The sequence below is a fragment of the Mus musculus genome, chromosome 6 (assembly GCF_000001635.26).
Source record: "Mus musculus strain C57BL/6J chromosome 6, GRCm38.p6 C57BL/6J".
Taxonomy (NCBI): domain Eukaryota; kingdom Metazoa; phylum Chordata; class Mammalia; order Rodentia; family Muridae; genus Mus; species Mus musculus.
The window spans coordinates 124345427-124364691 of NC_000072.6; the positions used below are offsets into that span (position 1 = coordinate 124345427).

The 19265-nt window shown below is 41.8% G+C and overlaps 2 long non-coding RNA genes across 2 annotated transcripts; both read right to left on the reverse strand.

Moving 5' to 3' along the window:
- Positions 1-2160: 2160 nt before the first annotated feature.
- Positions 2161-11618, reverse strand: 1700013D24Rik (RIKEN cDNA 1700013D24 gene). The gene is made up of 3 exons (NR_164180.1): positions 11452-11618; positions 10978-11067; positions 2161-2402 (listed from the first exon to the last, which is right to left on the reverse strand). It is a non-coding gene; the product is annotated as an RIKEN cDNA 1700013D24 gene (long non-coding RNA).
- A 6237-nt stretch (positions 11619-17855) lies between these two features.
- Positions 17856-19060, reverse strand: 1700027F06Rik (RIKEN cDNA 1700027F06 gene). Its single transcript, NR_131162.1, has 2 exons — positions 18893-19060; positions 17856-18090 (listed from the first exon to the last, which is right to left on the reverse strand). It is a non-coding gene; the product is annotated as an RIKEN cDNA 1700027F06 gene (long non-coding RNA).
- Positions 19061-19265: the final 205 nt, after the last annotated feature.

The following is a 19265-nucleotide window of genomic DNA, read 5'->3' on the forward strand; positions in this document are numbered from 1 at the left end:
CCGCACATGGGCTCCCTTCATGCAGGATGCATGCTCCGTGAAGAATAACTGTTCTTTAACTTTGAGCACATCATCTGCTTATTATCCAACTAGAAAAGGTGAGAGAAAGCTAGGTTGAATTCAACAAGATTGTACTAACTGTAAAGATACCCATCTGCTGCCGTTTATACCTTGGTTAGTTCCCTGCTCCTTAAACTGCATTGGGGCTCTGTTTCCTGAGCTTGCTAATTTATCTTCTTATAGCTTATCCTAAGTTCTGACTACTGCTACAGATGGCTTCTTGGAATTTTCTAGAGCAAGTTGGGCAAATCAACTGTCTCTTGGGATAACCTGTGAGATTTAGTGTAGCAAAATAGTCTTTCATTGACAATAAAAAGTAACAAAAAAATGGAGTCTTAGATGGAAGAAAGAGGGAGAATGGAGCAATAATTGCTGGTTCTACCTTTGTTTTTCCACCTCTGGTTCTGTTGGGAGGTCCCAGGGCCTTTGGGTATTTTTCTAATATGAATGGGCAAAGTAGTGATTGTAGTAATGTTGGTTCTGTTTCTGATCTAATAGAAAATCTAGTAATCAAAAATGATAATGATGTAACAGAGTCAATAAGATATTTAGGATATTCATTCCTAAATACATGTCTCTTGTGAACTGAGAATGGATAAAGAATCCAGGGAAAGCAAAAGTAATGAATGTATTCTTCAAGTAAAAAGAACATATCTATAACTTGGGATGATATTAAGCCTATGTTACCTGCTTTAGAGGGATGGCATGATTGTGTAAAATGTTAACATTGGAGGCAGTCACATGAAAGGGATGTGGGAACACTCCATGCTATTAATTACCTTAAGAATTTAAACATTTTGTCTCAAAACATCAAGTCTAAAGATATAATTTTATTTGGAAATGGGAAAGCAATAACAAGGACCTAGACTGTATCATTTTGTGAAAGTAGACAATCTTTCCTCTAACCTGAGTACCAAGCTCTATTATCTGGAAAGTCCTTTTATTCAATATGTCTCTGTGGCTGTAAATAAATAACTAAATAAATAGGTAAGCCATCATGACCAAGGCAACTTAGAGAAGGGTTTATTTGAACTTTGTGCTACAGAGTCCATGATGGCAGGGAGGATTGCAGTCAATAGGCACGGTGCCCAGAATGGGAAGCCAAGAGTTCAAATCCTCAACCATGAGCAGGAAACAGAGAGCGCGAATCAGGAATGGTGTAAGACATCCAGTTCTCAAAACCTGCCACCACCCCACCCCCCAAAACTATTTCCATCAGGGCCACATCCATCTCAGCACTTGCTGCTTTTAGAAATTGAGGTTCTGTTCCCAGACCTAGTATTGAGTGACTGGTAACCAATTGTAACTCCAGCTCCAGGAGATCTCATGCCCTCTTCTGGCCCTTCTGGGTAACTGCATGTATGTGATGCTCATACAGGTGGTAAGCACACAGAATTTTATATACATTTTAAACTAAAATAGAAGGTAAGGTCTAACACCTGAGGTGGTTGTCTGAATTCTCCACGTGCACACCTGCCTCCACACCCAAGAAAACGCTCGCGTGCATACATGCACACACACATACACACTTATGTTCAGTACAAGATTTTGTTGCTGAGATTTTTTTTTCTGAATCACTTGTTCAGCAGTTTAGGGTTATCTATTGGATTATTTTAAAAAGTGTTGAAGAGAGAGCGACAGCACAGGTCCCTGACAAAGGAACAAATAGGGGCTGCGCAGCTAGGTTTGCAGCTTCTGCTCCACAAGACCTTCTAAGAATCCTGGCTAGAAAAGTATTTCCCTCGCTTCTCCCAGGCAGGTCTTCTAAGCTGATCTCATTGGGAGCCATTTCCAGCCCAAGGATAAAGAAAGTTTTTCTTCTATCCACTAGTGATATAATGTAGCGTAACTATTTCTGCTAGATCTTCATTGACTAATAGTCGCAAAAGCTTCAACTTGCTTCCAGGAAAATTAAAAGCACAGCATATAGCTGAAGGACCCTCTTCTTTTTGAAAGGTATGTTCTTAAAACTAAATATCGTTTGTGGGGGAAAAAAAATAACAGGTCACTTCATAAGACTTTATCTCCGCAGCAAAGGTGCTATTAAGGGTTTGATTTCACGGGATGAAACAAAAAAAGGATAGAAATTCAACAAAGAACTGATCGTTTCTGAGATGCTCAAAATCTTTATTATCACATTCGCTTAAGTATAAATAATGATGAGAATGCTAGAAGCACCTTTCTGTGACATGTGACGCAGATGTGGTCGCCTCAAACTGCTGTCACTGGGCAGACTTCCTGGGTCCTCTCTCCCACCATCTCCACCAGAACTGAGCTGTCTCCTCTCCCACCAGCTGCCTCTCTTCTTGGAGCTTCTCTCCCACGGGCCTGAAGAAGACATCCTGAAACACAAGGACATACGACTCAGCTGTAAGTGAAGCAAAATGACAGAAGACACACCAACAGTTTCAAGGGACTCCAATTGCAAACATTCCCAAACCCCAGTGAAAAGCTCAAAGCATTTATATTAGAATAAAACCACACCACAGGTGCTGTGCTCTCTGGCAAGCATCACAAGAGATGACTACCAAATATGGTAGATATTGAACTCTCTGCACAGCCAGAAGACATGAAGACAGAAAATGGAGAATTTCACTTCAAAATATTTAAACAGGATGATTTTACCAGAAATGGAGAGGAAGTTAAATAAAGTCTCAGGTCAGTTATTGACAAATGCAGGCTAAGTCTTTCTGTGAGATCTCCTTCTGATGTCTCAAAGTTTTCATATGGATAATCATGACTTGGTAGCCTATATCCCAAATCAGCAGTAAGGATTCCCCTGGCAGAATCACTCCCATTCTACTAAAGAGCCAAAGAGAATTGTAAAATTTGATAACTTAAAAGAAAGAGCTTTTTTATGTTGTCCTTAACTTTGTGTGTTTACCAGAGGGTAGAGGAAAGAAAAAGAATGAAAAAATCCTGGAATACATTCCCCTCACATCTGATATATAATTCATTAATTATATTTGGTTTTTTAAATACATTCTAGCCAGTAAATGATGCATGCATTTAATCCCAGAACTCGGGAGGCTGAAGCAGGCAGATCTCTGTAGTTCAAGGTCATCCTGATCCACACAGTGAGGCTCAGCCTCAAAGGAGAAGGAGGAGATTCTAAATTATTAAAGGCGGAGCTTGAAGAAAGATGGCTCTGGTTTAGAGCACTTGCTGCTCTCCCAAAGGAGCAGAATCTAGTTCTGTCTTAGTTAGGGTTTCTATTACTATGAAGAGACGCTGTGACCATAGCAACTCGTATAAAGGAAACATTTCATTGGGGCTGGCTTACAGGTTTAGTCTATTATCATCATGGTGAGAAGCATGGCAGTGCACAGGCAAACATGGTGCTGGAGGAGCTGAGAGTTCTAAATCTGCATCAGCAGGCAGCAGAAAGAGACAATGAGCACACAAGGTCTGGCTTGAGCATTTGAAACCTCCTCAAAGCCCACCCCTGTGACAACACTTCCTACACCAAGGTCACATCTCTTAGTAGTGCCATTGCCTATGAGCCTATGAGGGTCGTTGTCATTCAATCACAAGTTTGTAGCACCCTTTTCAGCAGCTCATGACCAGATGTAACTCCTGCTCCATCGGATGCCCTCTTCTGACCTCCATGGGCATCCATGTATACCCACATGCACACACACACACACACACACACACACACACACACACACACACACATGCACACATGCACACACGTACACAAATATAAATAAAATAAATCTTAAGAATAAAGGCGGTGACCATCAAGTACAACATGTCACAAAAATGCAAATATTTTAGTGTCTCCATTGATTCTCCAAACATTCCCACAACAAGTAGAGTCAGCTTTCAAAAGGGGGAAAAGCCCATTCAGCTTCTGAACTCTTGACAAAAAGCTAGATCCACTCCACCTTCCTCTCTTTATTTACAGAAAGTCATTGTCTTGGTTGAGGGTTACTGTTGCTGTAACCCAACAGCCTGATCAAAGCAACTTGGAGAGGAAAGGAAATAAAAATAAATTTGTATTTGGCCTAGGCTTCCACATCATCAAAGGAAGTCAGGACAGGAACGCAAGCGGGGCAGTAACCTAGAGGCAGGAGCTGATGCAGAGGCCATGGAAGAGTGCTGCTTACTGACTTGCTTCCCATGGCTGGCTCAGCCTGATTTCCTATAGAACCCAGGACCACCTACCCAGGGATAGCCCCACCCACAATGGACAAGGCTCTCCCCTATCCATCACTAATTAAGAAAATGTCCTATAGGCTTGCTTACAGCTCAATCTTACAGAGGCATTTTCTTAATTGAAGTTCTCTCCTCTCTGATGACTTTAGCTGGTGTCAAGTTGACAGAAAACCATACAGCCCAGTCATAAACATGAGACTTCTTCAGACGTCACAACAGACACGCCCTTTGTCCATCACTGGAATGGGAAGTGGAGACAGAGGTGCTCACATGATCTTCGGATGCCATCCCTCACAGTTCTGGCTTTGGATTCTAGGAGCAAAATCGAACCTTAAGAACACTAAGGGGAGAAGGTGGGGAGTGCACTGAGCCAGTGGAGAGGCCTTTGTGCAATTGACTAGGACTTCCTGCAACTTCCTGTGAATTTTGAGGTCCACTTAACCCCTCCAATTACAGCATCCTCTCTCTTATTCCATAATAACATTAGATGAAACTTACCTGCTGTCTAAAAATAAAACCACCATATTTTTTTTAGTTAGGCAAGGATACAGCAAGCATTATTTTTTTCCTTTGAGTTAATGTCCTCAAATTCAAATATGTAGTCACCCAAAATATTCTGATTATTTTATCAACCTCAGATCAAATACATATTCACTTTTCATAGGCTAGGATTGTGTGGAAGAAAACTTGACCAAGAGAACCTTACCCTGGAACATTAGGTCCAGTTCACCTCAGTTCCAAATGAATAACTGTCTATGTGCATACTACAAACGTGCCTCCTAGCCCAGTCGTGATTTGTGTCTCCTCAGACAATTCTGCCATGTGTATAATTTATAAGAACCTTTACCCAAAGGTCATTAGAAGACCTTAAAATACATTGAGGAAAGTTTTTCTCACAACATGTAGTAAAAAGCATATTTTTCAAAACCCTTTCATTTTAATTGCTTATATAAGTTCTCTTAAGTTTCACATAGAGGTTTTTCACATTTTACCAACCTAAGTAAACAAGAAAAAAAATGAGGGAGAGGATGATCATACATAAAATGTGAGTAGCCAGAAGGGCACATCAAGTGCAAATTGGTTTCTGATTTCAACTCGTACAAGATGATGTTGCATATGAGAAATGCTTTTTCCCTACTGGGCCACTGGTCTGGTGCCACTGGTCATGGATCTGGTGATGAAGTCACAGCTTCATTCATCATCGTACTGTTGGGGTGTCATGATTTAAATGAGAATGTCCCCTGGTTTGTGGCCCTCTCTGGGGAGTGGTATGGCCTTGCTGGAAGAAGCGTGTCTCAAGGAGTTGGCTTTCAGTCTTAGAGTCTTGCTCTGTGTCCTGTTTGCTTTCTCAGCTTCCCACTTGTGGTTGAGATGAGCACTCTCAGCTTCCTTCCCTGCCTCCTGCTATAGTGTGGACTCATCCTTCTGGAACCATAAACCAAGATAAACTCTTTGCCCCAGCTTGACTTTTGTCACTGTTTTATCACAGCAACAGGAAGGTAACTAATACATGGACTTAGGCAAGTGAAGAAAACATTAGGTAAGAACAGTAAGCTTCAATTCTACAAGAGCCCCCAACTACCAAAACACTAGACTATGTGAACTTAGCAAGAGCCAGGAGTAGCCCATCCAGAAATATTATGTGTTCCTCCATTGAAATAAGATCTATATGCAAAAGATACTGCCTCTTTCCCCACAGTCCTCAGCTCAGGAGTCAGATTATAGAGACACCAGAAGAAGCAACATTCCTGAAGAGAATTTCCACACCCTTCACAGAAACTCATGTATTCTCTGTTTAGATGCTCTGTCATCAGAAACACGTTTGCCACCGACTGCAGTAACGTCCCCTTGGTCTTATGTATCAATAGGGCGCTATGCTGTCTTTGGCACTGAACAGTATCAGGTACTGTGCTCCTCTGCATATCACCAAAACAGGCAAAACAAGGTTGGAATACAACCAAAGGGTTAAGCAGTGCCACCTGGTGTGAGCCAACAGTTCGAACTTGCTTCATGCAATAATATATTCCTTGCCTCCTACACAAAGCCAGAGAACATTATCCCAAGAATTTAGATCAACTTGGTTTCCTCATTCTCTCTCTCTCTCTCTCTCTCTCTCTCTCTATCTATCTATCTATCTATCTATCTATCTATCTCTAGCTCCTCTCTCCTCTTTCTCTCTTCCTCTCTCTTCTCTCTCTCTCCTCTCTTTCTTCTCTCTCTTCTCTCCTCTCTCTCTTCTCTTCTCTCTCTCCTCTCTCTTCTCTCTCTTCTCTCTCTTTCTTCTCTCTCTCTCTTCTCTCTCTCTTCTCTCTTCTCTTCTCTCTCTCTCTCTCTCCCTCTCTCTCTCTCTCTCTCTCTCTTTCTGTTCTGCATATGTAAGCACAGGCACATGCATGTCACAGTATGCATGTGAAAGCCAAAGGATGTTTTAGTGGGGTTGGGTTTCTTCTACATCTACATGGGCTCCAGCATGCCAAGATTATGGTTCTGAGTGCTTGGGTGCTTTGACCAGCTGAGCCATCTCACCAGCCCCAACTGTCCTTGTTTCTAATGACAACGTTTACATTGGAGATTGCCTTAAGCTTCAAGTCACTTTTCCCAAAGATTGCCAGCCACAAGATGGCTCTGTCTCTGCACCACTTCTCAAGGCACACAAAAATCTTAATTGTTCTCAGCTCAACCTTCCCAAAAAGGAACAGTGGAAACCCGGGAACAAATAATTATCTATTCATACGGCCTCTGCCTGCTCCCAAGGCTTGCTGTCTAGGAAGACAATGTGTATCTTTGCATGTATTTCCTCACAGGGTGCACAAACTCAAAACACAAAAAGATGACTTACCATCATGACACTGCCTAGGAATTCAAATGTGCCCAAAGCTCTATGAGTTTCTTACTCAATGGAGGAAGAAAACTCCCAGACAGAAACATCAAAGATCATCTTAGAACTAAAAATTCTTTATGGGATATTAGGAATGATAGTAATTAAACGAATAACCAAAAGAAAATGGTCTCCCAAAGTGACTTCTGGCTTCAGCGGATAGACACGGGGAAACTGGTTCTCTGTGGGTCTCAGTGCCCTCATCCCGGAGATCTCCCAGACTCTGAAGATTGCTTAAATACTTTTGAACTTATTGAGATAAAAATGTATGTTTAATGACAGAAATGTGAACTATTGCTGAGTGTTTTTTACTTATCATTACTAATAACTAACAGGTCTGTTTTGATTTACTCTACTTGAATAGCAACAACAGAAAGATTGGTGTTAAGATGGATATGGTGGCTCTTCCTATAATTTCCGTTTCCCAGATTTTTTTTCTCCTGTGGCATAAAAGAGAATCTCTTTGACTTTGACAACTGGCAGCAATTAGCCATTTTCTCCTAGGTCCTCTCTCTTGCTACCATGCCCTATCATCAGTCTTGCTCTATTATCTGTTTCTGTATGATGCATTGCATCAAAAAGCTAAAGGCTGACTTATCATGGATTAGAACTTCTCAAATAGTGAACCAAAATATTTTTATTTGATTAAGCTGATTATATCATGTATTTTATATAGTTAATAGAAATTTGATATTTGGTGCTTTGGTGGCTAAAGCCTATGGCAATCCCTTTCATTATGCATCTAGCTTCATGAAGCCACATTCTACTCTATGGTTGCAGAAAATGATGGCCTCAGACAACAGTGGAACTGGGAAACACATTTGGGAACATTCCAGTAATGTTTCCAAGTGACTATCTTAAACACAGAGAAGGAATCTTTAGCTCTAGGTCCAGAATTTGCTGAGTCATAAAACGGCTGATCTTTCCTCTGGAAGAACAATTCCATATGTGGTTATTTGACTTCCTATGGCTTGGTAAATATTTACCACAAGAAATTATTTCTCAAGATAAGAAATGGAAGGGAGCCTCTACTCCCATTGATGGCCGACTAGGCCATCCTCTACTACATATGCAACTAGAGACACAGCTCTAGGGAGTACTGGTTCATATTGTTGATCCTCCTATAGGGTTGCAGACCCCTTTATCTCCTTGGGACTTTCTCTAGGTCCTTCATTAAGGGCCCTGTGTTCCATCCAATAGATGACTGTGAGCATCCACTTCTGTATTTGCCAAGCATTGGCATAGCCTCACAAGAAAGAGCTATTTCAGGGTCCTGTAAGCAAAATCTTGCTGGAATATGCAATAGTGTCTGGGTTTGATGGTTGTATATGGGATGGATCCCCCAGGTGGGGGCAAAGATAATATGCCCCAGCACAGGAGAATGCCAGGGCCAGGAAGCAGGAGTGGGTGGTTTGGGGAGCAGGGTGGGGGAGGGTGTAGGGGGCTTGGGGATAGCATTTTAAATGTAAATGAAGAAAATACCTAATAAAAATGCCTTAAAAATATAAAAAGAAAAAAGAAATGGAAGGGAGAAAAAACACTCAGAATTATCCCTCTGCAATCTTATGTTTCCTTCCTGACTCCCAAAATGATCTACATAGATGATCCTGGTGTCTATAAATTGTCCCTGAGTAGGTGATTCACCCTTTATTGTATAGATACAAAGTTTTCTCATTTGAGAGTCAAAAACTATCGTAGCTAACATGGCAGCTCCGGTCCTTTTAGCACAAAGATTTTTACTACCTTATAAGAAAATGGATCTGGCCGGGCAGTGGTGGCGCACGCCTTTTATCTCAGCACTTGGGAGGCGCAGAGGCAGGCAGATTTCTGAGTTCGAGGCCAGCCTGGTCCACAGAGTGAGTTCCAGGACAGCCAGGGCTACACAGAGAAACCCTGCCTCGAAAAACAAAAACAAAAAACAGAAAGAGAGAGAGAGAAAGAGAGAGAGAGAGAGAGAGAGAGAGAGAGAGAGAAAGAAAGAAAGAAAGAAAGAAAGAAAGAAAGAAAGAAAGAAAGAAAGAAAGAAAGAGAAAGAAAGAAAGAAAGAAAGATGGATGGATCTGGAAGGATGGTTTGGAGATTAAAGGCACTGGGTGCTTTTGCAGGGGACCTAGACCTCATTCCCAGCACTTGGCAAGCATCCCTTCCTTCCTCCAGTTCTATCGGGACCAGACGCCTCTCCTGGCACCTATGGATACTGCATACATGCAGTACGTAGACTTGAAAACAAAACACCCAAATGCATAATAATGATGTTTTTAAAAAATAAATCTGGAATAATCCTCACCTCCTCTAACCCAAGAAACAACATTAAAACAATCAACATTATATGAGACACTGACATCATAGGATCATGTCACCAAGATGTCCACGTTTGAGCAACTCCTCAGATTCCCCTATACTTCAGTTTATACATAATCCTAGCACAAAGCATGGCTGACCATCAAAAGAACTAACTTTCAAATATGAGAGATGGGCTCATAATAGGTTAGCCTGTGCATATTAGTACTGGAAATAAAGAAAAGTCTGGCATAGCCCACTGCGCCCAGGATTAGCCAGCCTCTGCAGGTATCGAGAATTCTCAGAAATGTTTTGAAAGATTCGTTCACTCAGTCTCTGAGCTCTTGAGAATAGCTGTGCTTGCTCTATCACCCTTTGCTCACTTACAGAAAGCCCTAGATGATAAGTTGGCTTCTTTGCCTGCCATGGGGAGGAAATATCCCTCACTTATTGCTGGAACATGAAGTTTCAGACAAAGCCACCTATTTGTCTCCTTTGAAATATTCACCTGACTTTAAGCTCTAGAGCAGCCAGGACCTCAGAACATTAGTAGAGGGAACATGGAGAATGAAGAGAGGCCTTTATACAAGCAACCGGGAGGTAGTGGCTTTATGCAAGCACTTAGATAATCCGTTTAACCAAGCCAAATACATATATTTGTTGTAATTTTATACTCTCATTAATTTAATGGCAGCTTCTTACGGATTCTTCTCTTAAGTTTCAAAACAAAACAAAACAAAAAATCCAAATCCAATTACTTGTTCACGTGGAGACATGTTTTTCAATGTCTTGCTTATCTCCAAGAAAAATAATGTTTTACAGAGATTTCAATTTTATGTGAGAGAAACCTGGACAGAATGTCAACTGGTATATAATCACGAACCACCGACATGGTGGTCATAGAGAAATTTAGTTTCTAATGTGTCCCTTCTCTGTGATGTCACAAGAGTCATGAAGTTGTCAGGAGGGCAAAGCAGACCCTCATGAAAGAAACAAATTCCATAATACGCACAGTCCTCGGGATCTGTGGTGATTGGCTGTGGATATAACTCAGTAGTAAGGTTTATGATTAGCCTGAGTGAAGCTCTGGGTTGAATCATGTACAACAGGAAGGGTCACTGATATTTGCATGAATTTGATCAACAGGTCACCAAGATATCACCCAGGAAAAGATAAACCTTGATTCCATAGGCTTTCTATCTGATAGTGTATCTTTCGACGTCCTTTCCTCATCCCTGTCAGAGAAGGAAATGTATTGCTTCCATAGAAAAGCCACCTTTTTTGTCCTTGCAAGAAAGGATACCATGGGAAGAGAAACATCACAAGTATGAATGACAAAACAAACTTTTTGATTAACATGAGAGTTAATGAGAGTTTAGTTTTTAAAGCCTCTGCTTTAAAAAGAAACAAAAGATTATCTAGAGAAAAGTCGCAGAGCCCTTAGACCAAACTTAGTAGAAGAACACAGTATCTGCACACAGTATGTGCAGAACATAGACGCTATTCCACCAAGTCCAAGATTTAGCATAGAATTCCCTTAATCAGCACATAAACTAGGACTGATGAGTTCCCAGAGATGAAGAACAGAGAGTACTTACTTGCCCCTCCCAGATGGTTCATCTTCATCTTAATATTGTCTTTATCCTTATAGGAAACATTGCGCAGAGAACATCGGCACCTGAGAAAGACTAAGACAATGTACCCCCATCAGAGCCCACTGGAGAGACTCCCTCACAGTCCAGAGTCCCCTGGGCTCCCCATGTCTTTGTACTGGGGTATTCAAGTTAGATAAGTCAGAGTTTATAGATACTTCCTCCTCCTCTGCAAGTATAAAAGCCATAGATCCCTTGGGCTAGCTCAAACGCAAGCCCTCTAAGCTTTTCTATCACAAGATTACAATTTCTAAGACCTGTGAGCCATGGATCACAGCCTTGAGCTGTGGGACCTTGGAACACACACACACAAAAGAACATTCTTGTTTCCCACAGTATAATAGGTGCTCCCGCTAGGTCCATACACTAATCTGTCACTAAAGTTCCTTTGTTCTCCTAAGTCCCCCACACTGTCCTTACATTTCTTGGTGTGCTGGTCTATCTCGAGCAAAAAAGGCGAGAACATGACAAAAAGGAAAAATACAAAGAGTATAGCAAACACCACATAGAGCCAAGGTATGCCACTTGGGAACAGACTGACCCCTGGATCAATCTCTGCCATTTGGACAGGAGGGAAGACATAGAATGCTCTGCCTTCGCTTCTTTACCTCCTAAGTGACCATAGCTATGACATCATAGCTTCAGAGACAATGGGTGAGATGAGGATCTGATTGGGATTGGCCAAGCTTCATCCTGTCTATGACAAGGGATAGTTCCCTCCTACCACAGATTCTTTTCCTAATATTTTTGTGTGTGCATATGGTGTGTGCATGTGTATGCATGTGTATGCACATATGAGGCCAGAAATTGACATCAGACGTTTCCTTTCTTGTTCTACACCTTTTTTTTTTAAGACTGGTTCAATGAAAGTTGCCATATCAGGTAGACTGATGCCCAAATGCACATAAACACACACACACACATACACACACACTGAGATTACAGACCTATACCTCTCATACAGCTTTTACATGGATGTGGAGATCCTAACTTGGACCCTTACGTTTACACAGGAAGCACTTTTTCAACTTGAGAAACCTCCTCAGCCCCCTTGGTTTGCTTAGATGACCTAAAATAAGTTGCCTGGCCAGACTAATCAAGCACATAGCTTACTATATATTCAGGAACTGCATCTTATTACATTGGAACATCTATATTCATAAGAGAGAGCTAACTCATTAGATCTCTCAATCCTAGCATTAGTCTTAAGAAATTAACACTTAAATTTGAGAATCAAACATATATATGAGAATTAAATATATATTTGAGGTATATATATATATATATATTACCTCAAGAAGGATTTTGTGTTCTTTCCTAGAATCCCTGTCATTCCCTGACTTGGTGTGTACCAGAATTGTGTGTCCTTTCTGGGCATAGGACTATCTCCCCTATCACATGAATCAATAGTGACAAAACACTTCATATCCCAAGATGAGAGTGGTGTCTCCCTTCTAAGTTCAAAAGAATTATCATACCACTGGTGCTTTGAACATCCCCACAACATGCTTTCTGGTCCATGACAGTGTTTCCAAAAGAAAGTAGGGCAAAAGTAAATTATACATAATTATACATAATTATTATACAAAATCCCCACCCCTGGGTAAATGATGAAGAATGAAGAATTCCCCAGCTCCCTGCTCTAGAGGCTGGGAAGTCCAAGGTTGGAGGCTATCTCTGCTGAGGGCTTTTAGATATGCTATTCTACTGCAGAAGAAATGAGATGGGTGCATGCAAAAGATGGGAACTGGCTGACTTTACAATAACCTACTCTCAGAATACCTAACACACTCTTGCCTCAGTGGTATTAGCCTGGCTCTTTGCAAGGGCCACTTCTTGTGTTATAAGGGAAATGAATTTCCAAACCATTGTCTGTTGATTAACATATTGAAACCATGGCACTCAATGTGGTAAGAATTCTGGAATTTGGTTTCTTTAAAAAACACAAAAAAAATATTTTAAGAGTGTGTTTTCATTTTAATCCCAGGTGTGAGACATGGGGCTACTTCAGATTATCCACAACAGTTGACTACAATTTGCCTCATGCTCTGTCTGAGGTGTGCTTTTGCCAGCTGCAGATAGTTTCTGTGATTGTATGACATTTGGAAATCTGGAGAATTTTTAGAGGATATATAGCCTTTTCATGCTACGGCATGATGAAAAGGCTCTGTTGGTTGGTTCATTGTTGTGGGGGGCCGGGGTTGTTGATTGATTGGTTGTTGGTTGCTGTTGGTCAGTTTGTTAAGTAGTCATGCACAAAGAAGAAACAAGAAGAAACTAGATATCCTGATAGTGTAGATGAAACTTGCCCCAAGGAACTTGATGCCCCTAATCTAGCTCTCTAATTAGCTTGCAAGCACTGGGTTCCATAAACACAGGGGCCCACTCACAGTCCCATGGGCCTATACTGGGAGCTAACCAGAGAATCTGGAACCATCACAGAATACCACACTAAGATCCTTACATCAATAGGAGTCAAGAGGTGGCAAGCAGCTGATGGGAGAGAAACACAGTGTCTTGTTTTATTCTAAACCTCCTAATTTAAGAAGCAAGAAGTTTCATCGTCCTGATGAAGAACAGCTTTTCCCTTTAGGGGGAGAAAAAAAAAGTCCCTTGCTTCTGAGAGGAACCAAAACCAAAACAAGCTTGTTCTTGCTTCCAAAACAAAGACATGTTGCTCCTGTTAAATGTTCAAGCAAAAAAAAGTCCTCATGCGGGCTGGGTGACTCAAGTGATCCCTGCCCCAGGAACCAACATGTGCTGCCCACAGAGGAAGTGCCACGAGGCAGCCTTCAAGAAAATCAACCATGGATATGTTTCAGAGCTCAGCTGCTTCAAAACGAACATGGGATTCAGTACTATCGATAGTATCGGTCATCCACAGAGGCCCCTGGAATACAAAGTCTATAAATAAGTGGGGTGGGAAACGGTATTTTCTTCAGCTACAGTGGGATAAAGTTAGAATTCATTAGGAAGCACTAGTCAAAAAAACACCCTTTGTAGAAACCAAATAGCACACTCTTAACCCATGGATGGAAGAAGAAATTAGTTAAGTTAGGAAGTACTTAGATGTTGGCTACACTGTGACCAGAGCATGTCACACGAGGTGTGAGGTAAGCCACCATTACCACTGTGGTTCCCAGGCAGACAATGTGCCTTTCCTAGAAATTTTGCTCTGGTGCATTTCTGCTTTCCCCCTGGTGTGTCTAGAAGAGATTCTTTTGATTTTTCTTAGTTGACTAGCAATCTGTGGCTCTTTTCAAATTAAGTCCTCGGGATATCTTTTCTACCTTTGCTAGCTTTCTCACGTTTTTATAATATTAATATAAATGTACTATTACTTACTTACTTGTTCCTATGAGCTTTTCTGTTATTTTTACTCCACGTCTATTTCTCTCTTTCTGGGATCCTAACAGGTTGACCCTGTCTCCATAGCCTTTCGAACACCAACGATATCTCTACCTCTATCACTTCTTCTTGCCTTCCTGGCAAACCTATATTCCAACTCAATAATTTGTTTTTAATGGTGACTATGCCACTTCTAAATTTTTTACTGCTTAACTTCTCAGCCTAATAATGTTTTAGCTTCCGTGAAAAGTTGTGGACGGAGCCAGTAGCTGGGGTGGGGGCCTCAGCCTTCTGTTGCTGTGGAACAAGCCGTAGAAGAAACTGGAAAATAATTGCATTTCAGAACTTGCCTCAAATGAAGTTTGGGTTTCTCCAGTGTAAACTCTTCCCACTCCCTGATCCCTGCCTCACTCACTGCCATCCAGTCTCCAACTCAACCTATATGTCAGTTTACTCAAAAAAAGAAAAGGAAGGAAGGAAGGAAGGAAGGAAGGAAGGAAGGAAGGAAGAAAGGAAGAAAGAAAGAAAGAAAGAAAGAAAGAAAGAAAGAAAGAAAGAAAGAAAGAAAGAAAGAAAGGGAAGGAAGGAATGGAGAGAGAGAGAAAAAGAAAGAAAGAGAGAGAGAGAGAGAGAAAGAAAGAAAGAAAGAAAGAAAGAAAGAAAGAAAGAAAGAAAGAAAGAAAGAAAGAAAGAAAGAAAGAAAGAAAGAAGTGGCGAGGGGAGGGAAGGGAAGGGGAGGGAAGAAGGGAAGGGAAGGGGAGGGGAGAAGGGAAGAGAAGGGAAGGGGAGGGGAGAAGGGAAGGAAGGGGAGGGGAGGGAAAGGGAGGGGAGGGAAAGGAAGGGGAGGGAAAAGGAGGTGAAGGCGAAGGCGAAGGTGAATGCAAAGGCAAATGCAAAGGCAAAGGCAAGGCGTGGTCCCGCTGATGGGGCTCATTTGTTACTTATTTATTCCCGTTGCCATAGCTACTCACCCAGAGTTCACTTTGAGACTAAGCACCTCGGCTACTTCAGTGTTCTTGCAGGAAGAGGAAGATGTGGCATAGGAAACAAATGTTCCTACTTTATGTAGATGTATTTTAAAAACAGTACAAAGCAGTTGTCAGTTTGGGCCCAAATATATATCATCAATGAATATGTTGATTTCAAATTCTAAATTTGAGTGTCCCTTTGTTTCTGTGATGGATCAGTGGTGATCATTCTCGCTAGAGAATTTCTGTATACACTGTAGATCTTCCAAAGCAATCTAAGATATGCATCCCACACCATAACTTTATACCAAGTGGAGATCAGCAAGGGCCTTTCTGTTACTGTTTACCAAATATCGCTGAAGGTTCAGGGCATTTTTTTTACTCATCAATAAACCCATTATCTTTTTATTTTTTGTATATGTAATATTAAATTTGTGTCCACAGTGGCTTACAGCTGGAAGAAAAAAAATACTGTATGGAAATTTAAAACACAATGCTTGCTTTGCATCCATGGTTTGGCACATGCCCAGTTTATTATAATTGGGTTTATACTCCCAGCAGTACAACTGCTCACTAGACAACGTTCCCATTTCCAGCTACAATCCGATGTGAACTGTTTCTGTAGCAGATCTCTGTAAGGGTTCTATGCTGAAATTTGGGACTTGCTCTTTGAACCAAAACACAAGGTTGATCTAGACTCCTAATAGACAGAACACACAGACTCTGTTAGGTGGGGTCAGCTAATGTCCAAGTCAGCAAAGATGAGAGTTGGGGAAGCTGGAGTGGCCAAATAGAGACTGCAGGGAAGCATAAAACGCCTCTGGTTCCCTGACCGTGAAGAAAACATACAATCTCAAGAGGATAAAGTTTTACTTTGCCTCTGTGGGAGGGAGCACTTCACTGTATCTGTGAGAGGGAGCACTTCACTATCTCTGTTGGAAGGAGTGCTTCACTGTCTCTGTTGAGGGAACACTTTTTACTGTCTCTGTTGAGGGAGCACTTCACTGCCTCTGTGGGAGGGAGCACTTCACTGCCTCTGTGGGAGGGAGCACTTCACTGCCTCTGTGGGGGGAGAGCAGCTTTTGCTTACTATTCTAAGAGGAGGGGGCACATCCTATTCTTGATTCTAACTTTATTCCATCTTTCTGGTAAAACAACTAAAACCGTCTCCTTAAACTTTCTTCCTAAAATTGCTTGGATAAAATCAGGAATTCTACAGTCATTAATTCATCTAAACAGCATTAATTCGTAAACACTTGTCTTCATGTTGGATCTGCAGGAAATTTGCCCAATAGGGTAGGCTGATGCCCAGGAATCATTAGGCTATGTAATCGTGACAGGCTAGGCACGTGCTGCAAGAAACAATCCTGGGATAAAGTCTCTGAGGGCCTTACATCTCAGAGGGCACCCATCACAGCCATACAAAATGGCGGGTCATCTTCAGAGAACTCACTTGCTTGACATAGGCTTTCCTGTCAGAAAAGCAATTTATTTCTGCAGACAAATAATTCCAAGATGGTAGAGATAGCAATGGTGGAAATGTAATCATTTACAGCTATTTTCTAAGATGTTGTCATGAGCACTTCTAAGGCAATGTCTCCAGAAGGCTACCTTCATCATGGCTATAACATTTTGAACAGAAGTATAGTCTATACCTCTGTAGACTAGCCTAGCAGTAGACTGTGATCCGTTTCAAACATTGCTCTTGCCCACCGGAGGAGACAATCCGATCTTCTCTTATAGCCAGAGGAAGTAAGAACAAGTTACACAAACTGTTTTTCCAACTAAAACCCACACATGCTTTCACTGCATTTTTAAAACATTACTATAAGGCTAGACGGATGTCATCTAGTAGTAGAGCCGTTACGTGGTATATATGAGACCCTGAGCTTAACTATCAGGACAGCAAAAGTGCATTAATTTACCAACAAAATGAAATAAAATGTACTGTGCTTGAGAAGTGTGAGGTAGGCTTCACTGGGAGCTAGAGGTTCATATTTATTATCCTGATGAAAACATTTGATGTACTGTGCCCCAGTCACTCAGCCATTAAAAGGCTTAATTACACTTAGAAGTAAAATGAAATCTAATAATCCCCCCACCACCAAAATTTTAAAAATCAGGAGCTTGAAAACATTCTGCTTCCAACCAGTTTCTCTATTCCAAGAATGTATCTGAGTTTTTCTATTTCGGGTATTCTTAACTTAGTACTTTTCCCAGAAAGTTATACCTAAATGTGCCTCCTGTTACCATTTTCCAAAGCCACTGGGAAGAAGGCCAAAATTGTGGGAGAAACAATGTTGTAATCATCATAAAACATGTCTAGGCTATTCAACCCTCTTCACTGTGAGGTTGGGAGAACATCAGCTCTGATGCTGGACCTGGTATCTGTCCCGCTTAAGATGCAGGAAGTACACATATGTCAAGGAGCTGCTTTGCCCGTTCTATATAATCAGCCTGTACTGAAGTCATTAGATGGTCGCAGAGTTCTAAATCACAGACACGAGTGAGAAGGGCACAAATGGTTATTTTGGGATAGTTTATAAAAAGTGAGGCCACAGTGCAGCATCAAAACAGCTGGTGACCACTGCGGTGTCCTCTGAAGCCCTAGCCTGGACCATGGTGCAGATGGTTTCAGTACAGCCACATTGGTCCCTTCAGTGATACGCTATGGTCTTGAGCTCACAAACCAGACTTCCAGCCTTCTCTTCCTCATTCAGGAGTCTCTCCATCAGTTCTTCCTCTGGGCAATATGAAAAACAGAAAAAGAAAGCTTAGGATCTTATGATAATTGTGACCCAAAGAATGAGTATTGGATAAGGCTCAGAGCAGAAACTTGGCCTTGAAATGTTTTCTTCTAGCAGAGAGAACTTGAGGTCCTCTGGGGGTCCCATAAATGTCTTGATATCTTCAGAACATGGAAGAGCCTCTGGGGGAGACTCAGAATGCTATGTGCAGATACTGTGCACATACTAAGTATCTCCCTCACCTGATGCAGGAGAGAGAGAGAGAGAGAGAGAGAGAGAGAGAGAGAGAGAGAGAGAGAGAGAGAGACAGACTAAGGAACCTTCTCCTGCCTCCAATTCTTTCCCCTTCCTGTCTCGTGGCCATCAGAGTCATCCTGACTTGTAACCACATGGAAATAATATTCACATATTCACATGTGGAAATAACTAAAGCAAAGGCTGAACAACAAAAATCGCACCTAAAATGCCTTAATATAGACTCTCCCTGTGCTCACTAGTCTGCTCTCTAGCCATCAGATCCCATGCCCTTCATGCCTCTGGACAACCCTACAATTCCTACCCCAGTCAGAGCCTCTTTCCTGACCTCATGTTCTACTTTAGAACTTCAGAAAAATATCCTTTTGCTATGACACCATATTTCTTGACACTAAAGTCACTGAGTTTGAGAATCTGGAGAACAAATGTCATTGTCCAGAAAGTTTGGGGAAGTCGAGGCTCAAATCCGGTCTCCCACAGCAACCGTTCTTCCTGCCCACTACCTACAGCTCTCGGAATTCCCAGGATGCTGCTGTTCTCTACCTTGGAACACTCTCCTCTTTCTACACTGATGAATCATCAGGATAATGAGAAAGAGGAAAATACAGTGTCCCATGATGAAACCGAGGACACTGGCCACAAAAAAGATCCCCGGACTGGGATTTGAGTGGATCCCTGAGAAGTACATGCTGGGAGTATGAGAAAGGTATGGGCTACCTTGCCCCCTGCTGGTACCAGTAGGCTACCTCGGATGTGAAGTCACTGCTTCAAGCACAATGGGAGATTGTGAGAGCCAGGCAGGGGCTGATTAGCCTCTGCCCTAGAAGACCTCAGTCCATCCTATGCTAGCCCAGAGGTTAATCCAGAGGGCGCTCCTTGTGTTGTTTTCCTTGCTGTGAGAAAACACTGTGGCACT